The 12,278-nt window shown below is 38.4% G+C and overlaps 1 protein-coding gene across 3 annotated transcripts in view; it reads right to left on the bottom strand.

The window, feature by feature from the left end:
- The window catches only part of LOC124790011 (serine/threonine-protein kinase dyf-5), a 249,491-nt gene extending 237,895 nt beyond the window's left edge, over window positions 1-11,596 (bottom strand). Inside the window, exon 1 of one of the 3 annotated variants that reach the window (XM_047257558.1) lies at window positions 11,505-11,596. The gene's annotated coding sequence lies outside the window, so the exon portion shown is untranslated. Of the gene's footprint in view, window positions 1-5,164; window positions 5,183-10,810; window positions 10,944-11,504 lie in introns of those variants that run through there. The other 2 variants (XM_047257555.1, XM_047257560.1) reach the window with 2 other exon arrangements.
- Between the last annotated feature and the right edge of the window lie 682 nt (window positions 11,597-12,278).

The raw sequence follows: 12,278 nt of genomic DNA, 5'->3' as shown, positions 1-12,278 counted from the left end.
CACCCGACTTAATTAGACTACATTCCATTATCCTTGTTTTGCTTTTGTTGATGTTCATCTCATATCCTCCTTTCAAGACACTGTCCATTCCATTCAACTGCTCTTCCAAGTCCTTTGCTGTCTCTGACAGAATTACAATGTCATCGGCGAACCTCAAAGTTTTTATTTCTTCTCCATGAATTTTAATACCTACTCCGAATTTTTCTTTTGTTTCCTTTACTGCTTGCTCAATATACAGATTGAACAACATCGGGGAGAGGCTACAACCCTGTCTTACTCCCTTCCCAACCACTGCTTCCCTTTCATGTCCCTCGACTCTTTATAACTGCCATTTGGTTTCTGTACAAATTGTAAATAGCCTTTCGCTCCCTATATTTTACCCCTGCCACCTTTAGAATTTGAAAGAGAGTATTCCAGTCAACATTGTCAAAAGCTTTCTCTAAGTCTACAAATGCTAGAAACGTAGGTTTGCCTTCCCTTAATCTTTCTTCTAAGATAAGTCGTAAGGTCAGTATTGCCTCACTTGTTCCAGTGTTTCTACGGAATCCAAACTGATCTTCCCCGAGGTTGGCTTCTACTAGTTTTTCCATTCGTCTGTAAAAAATTCGTGTTAGTATTTTGCAGCTGTGACTTATTAAGCTGATAGTTCGGTAATTTTCACATCTGTCAACACCTGCTTTCTTTGGGATTGGAATTATTATATTCTTCTTGAAGTCTGAGGGTATTTCGCCTGTTTCATACATCTTGCTCACCAGATGGTAGAGTTTTGTCAGGACTGGCTCTCCCACGGCCGTCAGTAGTTCCAATGGAATATTGTCTACTCCGGGGGCCTTGTTTCGACTCAGGTCTTTCAGTGCTCTGTCAAACTCTTCACGCAGTATCATATCTCCCATTTCATCTTCATCTACATCCTCTTCCATTTCCATAATATTGTCCTCAAGTACATCGCCCTTGTATAGACCCTCTATATACTCCTTCCACCTTTCTGCTTTCCCTTCTTTGCTTAGAACTGGGTTTCCATCTGAGCTCTTGATATTTATACAAGTCGTTCTCTTACCTCCAAAGGTCTCTTTAATTTTCCTGTAGGCAGTATCTATCTTACCCCCAGTGAGATAGGCCTCTACATCCTTACATTTGTCCTCTAGCCATCCCTGCTGAGCCATTTTGCACTTCCTGTCGATATCATTTTTGAGACGTTTGTATTCCTTTTTGCCTGTTTCACTTACTGCATTTTTATATTTTCTCCTTTCATCAATTAAATTCAATATTTCTTCTGTTACCCAAGGATTTCTACTAGCCCTCGTCTTTTTACCTACTTGATCCTCTGCTGCCTTCACTACTTCATCCCTCAAAGCTACCCATTCTTCTTCTACTGTATTTATTTCCCCCATTCCTGTCAATTGCTCCCTTATGCTCTCCCTGAATCTCTGTACAACCTCTGGTTCTTTTAGTTTATCCAGGTCCCATCTCCTTAAATTCCCACCTTTTTGCAGTTTCTTCAGTTTTAATCTACAGGTCATAACCAATAGATTGTGGTCAGAGTCCACATCTGCCCCTGGAAATGTCTTACAATTTAAAACCTGGTTCCTAAATCTCTGTCTTACCATTATATAATCTATCTGATACCTTTTAGTATCTCCAGGGTTCTTCCAGGTATACAACCTTCTTTCATGATTCTTAAACCAAGTGTTAGTTATGATTATGTTGTGCTCTGTGCAAAATTCGACCAGGTGGCTTCCTCTTTCATTTCTGTCCCCCAATCCATATTCACCTACTATGTTTCCTTCTCTCCCTTTTCCTACACTCGAATTCCAGTCACCCATGACTATTAAATTTTCGTCTCCCTTCACAATCTGAATAATTTCTTTTATTTCATCATACATTTCTTCAATTTCTTCGTCATCTGCAGAGCTAGTTGGCATATAAACTTGTACTACTGTAGTAGGCGTGGGCTTCGTATCTATCTTGGCCACAATAATGCGTTCACTATGCTGTTTGTAGTAGCTTACCCGCATTCCTATTTTCCTATTCATTATTAAACCTACTCCTGCATTACCCCTATTTGATTTTGTGTTTATAACCCTGTAGTCATCTGACCTGAAGTCTTGTTCCTCCTGCCACCGAACTTCACTAATTCCCACTATATCTAACTTCAACCTATCCATTTCCCTTTTTAAATTTTCTAACCTACCTGCCCGATTAAGGGATCTGACATTCCACGCTCCGATCTGTAGAACGCCAGTTTTCTTTCTCCTGATAACAACATCCTCTTGAGTAGTCCCCGCCCGGAGATCCGAATGGGGGACTATTTTACCTCCGGAATATTTTACCCAAGAGGACGTCATCATCATGTAATCATACAGTAAAGCTGCATGCCCTCGGGAAAAATTACGGCTGTAGTTTCCCCTTGCTTTCAGCCGTTCGCAGTACCAGCACAGCAAGGCCGTTCTGGTTATTGTTACAAGGCCAGATCAGTCAATCATCCAGACTGTTGCCCTTGCAACTACTGAAAAGGCTGCTGCCCCTCTTCAGGAACCACACGTTTGTCTGGCCTCTCAACATATACCCCTCCGTTGTGGTTGCACCTACGGTACGGCTATCTGTATCGCTGAGGCACGCAAGCCTCCCCACCAACGGCAAGGTCCATGGTTCATGGGGGGGTCTCACAGTTTATGCCACGCATATGCTGGAAACCATTATGACAGGGAAACAAGACAAAAAAGCCACAAGTAGAAACATGCAAATTCATGACCATGGTACAAGGTATAAAACAGAATTTCATTTGGTTACAAGAAGATTAATGTTAACAGCAAAATACCTACATGTCAAAGAAGCTGTTTTTGTAATTTGCTACCAAATAATCTTAAGATGCTGACAGGAGATACTTTTAAAAAACGATTTAAGCAATGACTTAGTTATAAATGGTCAAACAACTTGGATTTAACATGAATAATATCGTAAGCAATAATCTTGCCCTAGAAATAAGTATAGTAGTAAACTGTATGTAAAACCAACTGTTCACTATGGAATGTATTATTGTCCTACTGTTCGATTCATTTAATTGTAGTATACTGTAAAAAAACTGTAATTTGTACTTTGTTGGCAAGACTTCAGTACTGCAGAGTTCAACCATAGTAGGGTTCTGCATAGTATAAAGTTTTTCTAGCATTTTTATTGCAATTAGCAACTAAAACATCTAAGAAAAAGTTTTGAAAGTGTTGAAAATTATATAACGTACTTGGTTTACCTGATCTGTACAACAGGAAATTGATGTCATTTCTTTTACCAAATTATATTTTGAATAACACATACTTCAAATGGTGACCACTGTTGTACCATATCATGAAGGTTCACACAGTACTGAATTATGTCACAAGAAACATCATCATACAAATCTTCCATTGTGTGCGCTTGCTTAGCACATACCTTCCCTTACAAATATCCTCACATGACTTTCACACATACCAAAGTTAGGCCAGTATTTTACACCATAGCTGATGACATGTTCTGCAAAGATTTATCCACAGACTCCAAGTCATGGAAGCTATGCAGAACTGCATCATCCTGTTGTAATCAAAGGGCATGGTTGCAATACTGTACATTGAATTCTGGTTCCAGAAAGTTGTACAACATCCCAGTGTTACAGTTTGACATAGAACATGTGAAATTGTCTGACTAGTTCCAAAATTTGGTTTGTTAACTAAAACATAAAGCCAAACAGATGGAATCACATTTTGTCACTGATCAGCTGCATTGACTCATCTGCAGTAGCCATTATTTTCTGTACTGTGTCTGAGAAAGTCCTTTGGTTTCCATTATCATTATGACACAACTTAAGTAAAATCAATATGTTATATAAGTAAAAATTTAAATCCTAGCAAAGAATTAACTTAATGGTTAGCTGGGTATATGCAAGACAGTAATACAATAGAATGTCGAATCTTATATAAGCAGTGAGTGAAAATTTGTACTAAGGCCGGGAATCAAACCCAAGTCTCCTGCTTACTAGACAGGTGAATTAGCCACTAAACCACCCTGGCATAGCAGTTCACACAACTGCATGGATTACCCTGGCATGCCTCCCTCCTCAATCTAAATTCTCACTGCACCCCCACTATACCTCAAATTCCCTCCGTACACCCGAAAGGAATTGCCGAGGTCCTCCATGTTATGGAATAGCACCTCAGCATCGAATGTAAATGGAGGATAAAGCCTGAAACCCAGGTGGAGGTATTTATACAAATGAAATGACACAATTTCAGAAATTTTACTGGTCTAATATAGATATGATTTTATGCATATTGACTGAAGTGGTGAGTCAAACTTTGTACCGAGGCCAGGAATCGAGCCATTAAGCCACCTTGGCACAGCAGTTCCCACAACTGCACAGGACTTTAAAAAAAAAATCATTTGCCATTTCAGTCTATGTACATAAAATCATATCTGTACGAGATCAGTAAAGTATATGAAATTGTGTAATTTCATTTGTATAAGTGACTGCTCCTGGGTTTCAGGCTGGATCCCATTTATGTTCAATGCTGAGGTGCTATTCCAGAACAAGGAAGGCCTTGGCAATTTTGTTCATGTGTAAGTGGATATTTAAGGTAGACTGGGGTGGCAATGAGAATTTGGATTGAGGAGGGAGGCTTTCCAGGGTAATCCGTGCAATTGTGTGAGCTGATGTGCTGAGGTGGTTATCATACCTGCCTAGTAAGCAGGACACCCGGGTTTGATTCCCAACCTTGGTACAAATTTTCATTCATTGCTTCAGTCTGTATACATAAAATCATGCCTGTCTGAGACCAATAAAGTCTCTGAGATAGTGTCATTTCAGAATGCTGAATGTTGAGGTCTTATCTGTCCACATACCAACTGACCCAACTTTTATGACATATAGGCAGTTTTAAACTTCTGCATTGACATTTTTAAAATTTGTATGTAGTTGGATGAAAATTATTCACTTATAGTAAGATTGCATTATGGCTGAGATACACACCTGGCTTCTGACAAACAGCTATCATCACAGCCAGTTTTAAATAAATTCCAAATTCTTAATATGTAGTGTATATAGAAGTGTTGTAGCAACTAAAATGACATTTTCAACACAAGTTAACCACTCTTCCCCTTTCGAGTGGGGATAGGGGAAGAGTGGATTACTTCTCACCTGAAAGCAATTGGATCTTATTGACAGACCCTTTACATAACAGATCAGTGTCCTCTATGTAGAGATCAGACCATATGGTTGTTCTGAAAAAGAGTCAGATAACTCTTTATAAAACAAAAAATATTCTAAAGCAAACTTCTAAAACCCTAACACACTTAAAGGTGTGTGTGTGTGTGTGTGTGTGTGTGTGTGTGTGTGTGTGTGTGTGTGTGTGTGTGTGTGTGTGTGTGTGTGTGAAAGGGGGCAAGGGGGGGGGGGGGGGGGCGGAGTGGTCAGTCATACCCAATTACGGTGAATGCAAAATTACACCACAAATCAGAAACTTCAAACAGTCATAGCCTATTTATCTCATTATCTACTATAGTAGAGGACAGATTAGCTGGTAAGCTAACCCCTGCACTATTGTACAAAAACATTCAGTTAAAATGTGTTTTACTGAAATCTACAGGTATTATACACTGGAGGGGCCTCCTGCTGAAAGCCATGCAGCATCAGATTGTGTCCTATTCAAAGCCAAATACAAAGGGAAGCCTTACAAAACTCTCGTGCAACCCAACAGAGAACACTGCCCAAATATATCAGACCCACACCAAATGAGACTAAAGAGGTACTAGACATAAACAGAGAAGAGAAGTGTTAATGGTCTTATACATTTGACTGACTTACGGGTGGCTGTCACACAAATACTGAAAAACCAGAACTGGCAGACACTTCAACATAAATGTCAAATATTTTACGAAACCTTTCCCATAAAGTTACAAGACCCACTATAAACAAGGAATGTAGGAACATAGCCTACAACAGAAACAATAGCTTCCATAGGGACTACGAAAACACTAGCTATTTAACTAACTCTAGGGTGCACAGCAGTAATTCTTCTCACATACTATATGGCAAGAAACTGTGATGTGCAGTACATTGGAAAGTATCCTGTGCCATATGTTTCACACCAATTTATAGAGTATGGATATTGATGTAGGCATCTGCAGTTTGTATATTGCTGTTGAAGAACTTCAAACTCTGCAAGAATATTAAAAACCCCACTCCTTTAATAAACAAACCAATTTCCAAGCTTCAGTATTAGTCCAAATGGAAGAAAAGAGGTAAAGGGCTGACCTAGCATGCTTCTTTCAGTGATACCTTGCACTAGTAAGAGAGGATGAGGTTTGGTCAACTGAAAATCAATTACTAGTAAGTACGACATCTTAATACTGTTAAGAACAAACAAACAATAAACTGTCAGCAACTTCTCACATGTGTGATTCAACTGTACAAATAAATATAGTAATCATTATTAAACGAATGAGTGAACAATGCTGTTGGTAAAACATCGAAACTATCAGGGAACTCTTTCTGATCGCCATGTGAACTTTCTCTTAGAAAACAACATATTAACAGTGCCAATCTTGATGATATCAAGGCCGATATGAGGGAGCAATCACGACGAAAACTTGAGTATGAGCCTGGCAACATTATCAGGTTAGTCCTAATGTGCGACAGTGGCTCAGACAATTATTTTGCTTGCAGTATGTGCATGCATCACACATTAACTACGAAAAATATAAAGGAAGGCCACCACTACGTAACCCTTGACCAATGTTGTCTAGACATAACATTCCGACAAGTTTCCTGCTACTTATCTTAAGATGAAGGAAACTTCTCAAGAGTTTCTAAACGACACTGATAATCCGAGATGATTTCACCACCCAAATTCATGACATCCAACATCCCTGACAGATAGTAGGTGCATTAATGGAGGAAACATATGCCTTTGGACATAGGTGATATTCCTGATTTTGTACAATCACTAAAGTCTGGTATTTTTCTCTGTAACCAAGGTCACAAGTTCATTTTAAATGCCTTGGGAAATCAACACTCCCAGCTTGTGAAGCAGCAGCAGCATTTAAGGAGGAAGAACGGTCATCAATAGCAGAAACAGCAACACCAACCCCCACAGGATCAAGTGTACCAGCTGACAGCACTTGTAGAAACCTCACCAACAGAAGATCCACCCTCTATGGTAATAAGGAGCACAGTAGTGACTGCAGCTGCTCCACAAAGGTTGTGTCTGAGATCAAGAAAGTCCTCAGCTGCAAATGGGGATTTTTTTATGGTATTGAGGCAGAAGGGGGAAGGTTCCAATCAGAATGTAAGTAATGCAGTTAATTACAACAAATGTGGGTGTTACCAGTACAACAGCTCCCCCTTCCCTGCAGAAAACTGTTCCTACAATACTGGCATGGCAAAAGAAATAAAACTCAGTCCCAACAGTGGCAGTACCAAAACCAATCATGTAATTAAAAATAAGCTCAAAATTTTTCACCAAAATATTCAAAGCCTGCTCTGTAAGTTAGACCAATTTACTGTAAATATTGATGAACCAACAGGCACAAATTGTGCTCATATTCTCTGTCTGACAGAACACCATGTCACTGTTGGCAATGAAATGCTCAATATTCCAAACTACGTATTAGCTACCTCATTTTGTAGAAAGCATGTGTGCAAAGTGGGGCAGCTATTTACGTGAAAAACAGCCTGTCCTTTAATACAATAGATGTAGAGAAACACTTTGAGGCATGTGTCACAGAAAGAGTAGAAGCTAACAAGAAACTGGCAATCGTAGCAGTAAACAGGGCTCCATTTGGTAATTTTAAAGTATTCATGAAACAATTAGATTCTGTGCTATTATATCTCACAAGGAAAAATAGGAACATTATAGTGACTGGAGATTTTAATATAGATTTCCTAGAAAGCTTATCTTCTAAGACAGAGTTTGGAACTTTAATGCATACCTACAATCTTGTCTCCACTGTCAGATTTCCCACAAGAACTACTGCCACTTCCAGCATTCTAATAGACAATATCTTTGTAGATATGAGTAGAACTCATCACATCAAAGTTGAAAAAGTCATAAATGGTCTCCCTGATCATGATGGGCAAATACTTACAATTGACAACTTTAATACAAATCAGAGCAAAGCTGGTGCACAGTGGAAAACCATTTGAAACATGAATGAGGAAAATATCCAAAACTTTAAATTATGCATTCAGGAGACTGACTGGAGGTATATCTATCTTGCAAATGATGCTAATACAAAATATAATTTATTTACTGATGAATTATCAGGTATATTTGAAAGTGTCTTTCCAAAAAAAGGTCTGCAGATTACAGAACAGGCAATCAAGCAAAAAAACATGGCTCACCAAGGGCATAAAAATATCATGCCAGAGAAAAATAATCCCCTCCAGGTGAACCATTAAAGGACTAAAGTCATTAAAAATCTAAAAGTATGAGCACAGAACCTGAAATTAATTGTTCAAATAATAAAATCAGAATAATTTGGAATGTAATAAACAGGGAAACAGGTATTGCACCATCTGACAATGTAAAAACTGCTGACCTAAAAATTATAGATTTGTAAATAACTGATAGTAAACAGATAGCCGACACATGTAACAACCACTTACTGTCACTTCTCAAATAGGATTCAGTGGTGACCTGAGGGAAGCTGCAGATATTCTGAAACTTAACATCCCACAAAGTTTTAATGATATAAATGTACCACCCATAACTGTTAATGAAATAAAAAATAATAATTCACTCATTGAAAAGTAAAGGATCTTCAGGTATAGATAACATCTCTTGTAAACTGTTGAAAGCCTGCAGTAATGATGTTAAGTGTAGTACTTGCTCACATTTGCAACACGTCTCTTTATGAGGGAGTTGTTCCAGAGAGAATGAAATATGCCATTGTGAGACCTCTTTTCAAGTCTGGTGATGCTATACAGATGTCAAAAATTATAGTCCTGTCTCCCTCTCTTAACAACATTTTCAAAGGTTGTTGTAAAGGCAGTGTATAACAGGATTGTGGGACACTTTGATAAACTTAATATTATTAACCACAGACAGTTTGGTTTTCAAAAAGGGGTTTTCACAGAGCATGCCATATACACACTCACAAATGAGGTCTTGGAGTCTATTAATAGTAAGAAGTCACCAGTTAGTGTCTTCTGTGAGCTTTCCAAGGCCTTTGATTCTGTAAACACAATACAAATACAAATATAAACCACAAGATACTCTTGGGGAAGGCCAATCATTATGGAATCAAAGGGCCTATAGGTAACTGGTTAAAATCAGATCTTGAAGACAGGAAACAAAAGGTGGTTCTAAATGGCTGCAACAAACGATCTTCTAGTCTAGTGGATTCTGAATGAGGCAAAATACAGCATGGAGTTGCCCAGGGATCTGTCCTTGGACCCTAGCTGTTTTTAATATGTTAATGATTTACCCCGGTCCATTAGTAAAAATTGTGAATTCACAATGTTTGCTGATGATACAAGCATTGTAGAAGATGGGTAAGTCTACTGCTGATCTGGAGACTGATGTTAATGATATACTCAGAGAAGTTACAGCTTGGTTTTCAATTAATTCTCTTTCAGATAATATTAAAAAAACTAATTTTATACAGTTCCACAAAAAAATAAAACTCCAGAAAATATAGTAATTGCTCATGACAACCAGGAACTAGAACAGGTGCACTCCACTAAATTCCTAGGGGTTCATATTGACGGTAGGCTCAACTGCGAACAGCATGTGTCCCTTACTCTAAAAAGGCTTTCATCAGCAACTTTTGCTTTAAGAATCATCACTCATTTTCAGGACATCAACATTTTAAAATCAGCTTACTTTGGATACTTTCACTCATTAATGAGTTATGGAATAATCTTCTAGAGTAATTCACCAGCCTCAAAATAAATCTTAACCGCTCAGAAGAGAGCATTCAGAGTCATGTGTGGGGTTCCTACACGAACCTCATGTAGAAAACTTTTCACACAGTTAGGTATACTAACTACAACATGTCAGTACATATACTCTCTGATGAATGTTGTTAATAAAGACTATGCTCAGTATGAAACAAATTGTTCATACCATAACTACAATACTAGAGGTAAGGATGATCTACATGTTGCAACTATCACTTGTACAGAAGGGAGTAAATTATGCTGCTATAAAGACTTTTAATGCATTGCCTAATTATATTAAATGTACAAGAGGAAATGAAACGCTGTTCAAAGGTACGTTAAAAAAATACCTGCTTGGTCATCCACTGTACTCCATAGATGAATTCTTTTCCAGAAATAATGCACTCCCTTAATAATAGATGTATTTAGTCTCTAAGTTATTAGATGGATGATATTATGTTAATGTTATAGTGTGAATTGCTATACTAGTTAAATGACAGCTTGTAAATGAGAAAAAGTGATACTTATTAATATCTATTTCATTCTATTATATTACTATTCCGTAGCATTAATTGTATTTGTACAACTGTATTGACACGTTCCACATCCAGGCGAATCACTCGCATGTACGGATCCATGGAATACGCATACCAAATACAAAAAAATAATAAACTTTTGGCCTATAAGCTCTAATATTTCGTTTCCACACCAAGCTGACACTCTTAACAAAATAAAATCGTCTTTAGTTACGTCGGATACGACAAATGTTGCAAACTGCTGCTATCCTAATGTAAAACTTGTGAGGGTTTTAATGCCTTAGCTTCTCGTCACAACAATCATATTTACTATGTCAACATATGCTCTTACTCACAAAGTAATAGAAAAGTTATTATGAACTGTTACCATTAGTGAGTATTACGCTATAACGACATCTCATTATTGTTCTTCTTCTTACTACATAAAACACGATACCAGGACGTATAATATTAAGTGAGGTTAAACCCAACTGAAACGAACCGCCTGCAAATTTTGACACATAAACAAAACCATGGCAACCGGGAGTGCCGCCAACAGAAAACGAAATTCGTTAAGAGAAATTTCATCTCCAAATTCCCTTCAGCGACAAGAAGACCTTTCAACGTATTTGTCAGATCACATCCAACTTCAGAGTTGGGATATTATCATACTCTCGCAGTAGAAAAAGCTGGTATTTCCATTTTGTCTGTTGTAGCAAAGCATCCTACACATTTTCCGCTTAATGAGGCAACCGACCAATAAATGGTAATTGTAACTGTACAGGTAAAGGCTTTTCAGACGAGAGACGACCGACAAACCGATTTTTCAGCTCTGGCGGTCGGTTGTGTGCAGCTCAATATTTATTGAGATCTCTCTTAAAGCGGATCATAGGCTGTCGATAATATTGCACAATAATATTGGGCAATATTATGGACTTTAGCCCTAGAATGTTGAATAATATTGTCAGTAATAATATGCAATAATACTGTGGTTCGGATTATTGGACGAAGAAGATTGCTGCTGTGATAATTGCTCTGCTCTGCTGCGACCAGAAAAAAAAGGAGCGTCAAAGATCACTCACGAAAACTTGTTGAGAGACTCGAGGTTGAATGAAAAAGAGATATCAAATTGTGTGTTGATGGTCCAGCAGTAGGTACGTTGTTGGAAATGGTTCTCTCCTTAAATTGGCATCGCCAAACAGATTGCTCCCCCTCCCTCCCCTCCGCGTGGTATAAACTTTTGCGGACGCCCGTATTCCAATCATCAAAACACAAAATCTGCATCCATGCAAATCGTCGTGAGATGCAAGGCAGAGCATACGCCACATTGTACCAGTTATTGGGATTTGTTCTTGTTCCATTCACGTATGGAGCGTGAGGAGAATGATTGTTTGAACGTCTCTGTGCGTGCAGTAACTATTCTAATCTTGTTCTCGCGATCACAATGTGAGTGATACGTAGGCGATTGTAGTATATTCCTAGAGTCACCATTTAAAGCCGGTTCTTGAAACTTTGTTAGTAGACATTCTCGCGATAGTTCACGCGTCTTGAGAGTCTTTCAGTTCAGTTCCTTCTGTATCTCTGTGGCACTCTCCCACGGATCAAAAAAAAAAACCGTGATCATTTGTGCTGCCCGCCTTCGTATACATTCAAAATCCCTTGTTAGTCCTATTTAGTACAGGTTCCAAACACTTGAGGAGTAGTGTAAGATGGATTGCACAAGGCATTTGTAAGCAATCTCCTTTGTAGACTGATTGCACTTTCCCAGTATTCTACCAATAAACTGAAGTCTCCCATCTACTTCACCACGACTGAGCCTTTGTGATCATTCCTTTTCTTATCCCTATAGTAGGTTA

Source organism: Schistocerca piceifrons, chromosome 3 (genome assembly GCF_021461385.2).
Source record: "Schistocerca piceifrons isolate TAMUIC-IGC-003096 chromosome 3, iqSchPice1.1, whole genome shotgun sequence".
Classification (NCBI taxonomy): domain Eukaryota; kingdom Metazoa; phylum Arthropoda; class Insecta; order Orthoptera; family Acrididae; genus Schistocerca; species Schistocerca piceifrons.
This window is presented reverse-complemented; position numbering and strand designations above follow the sequence as displayed.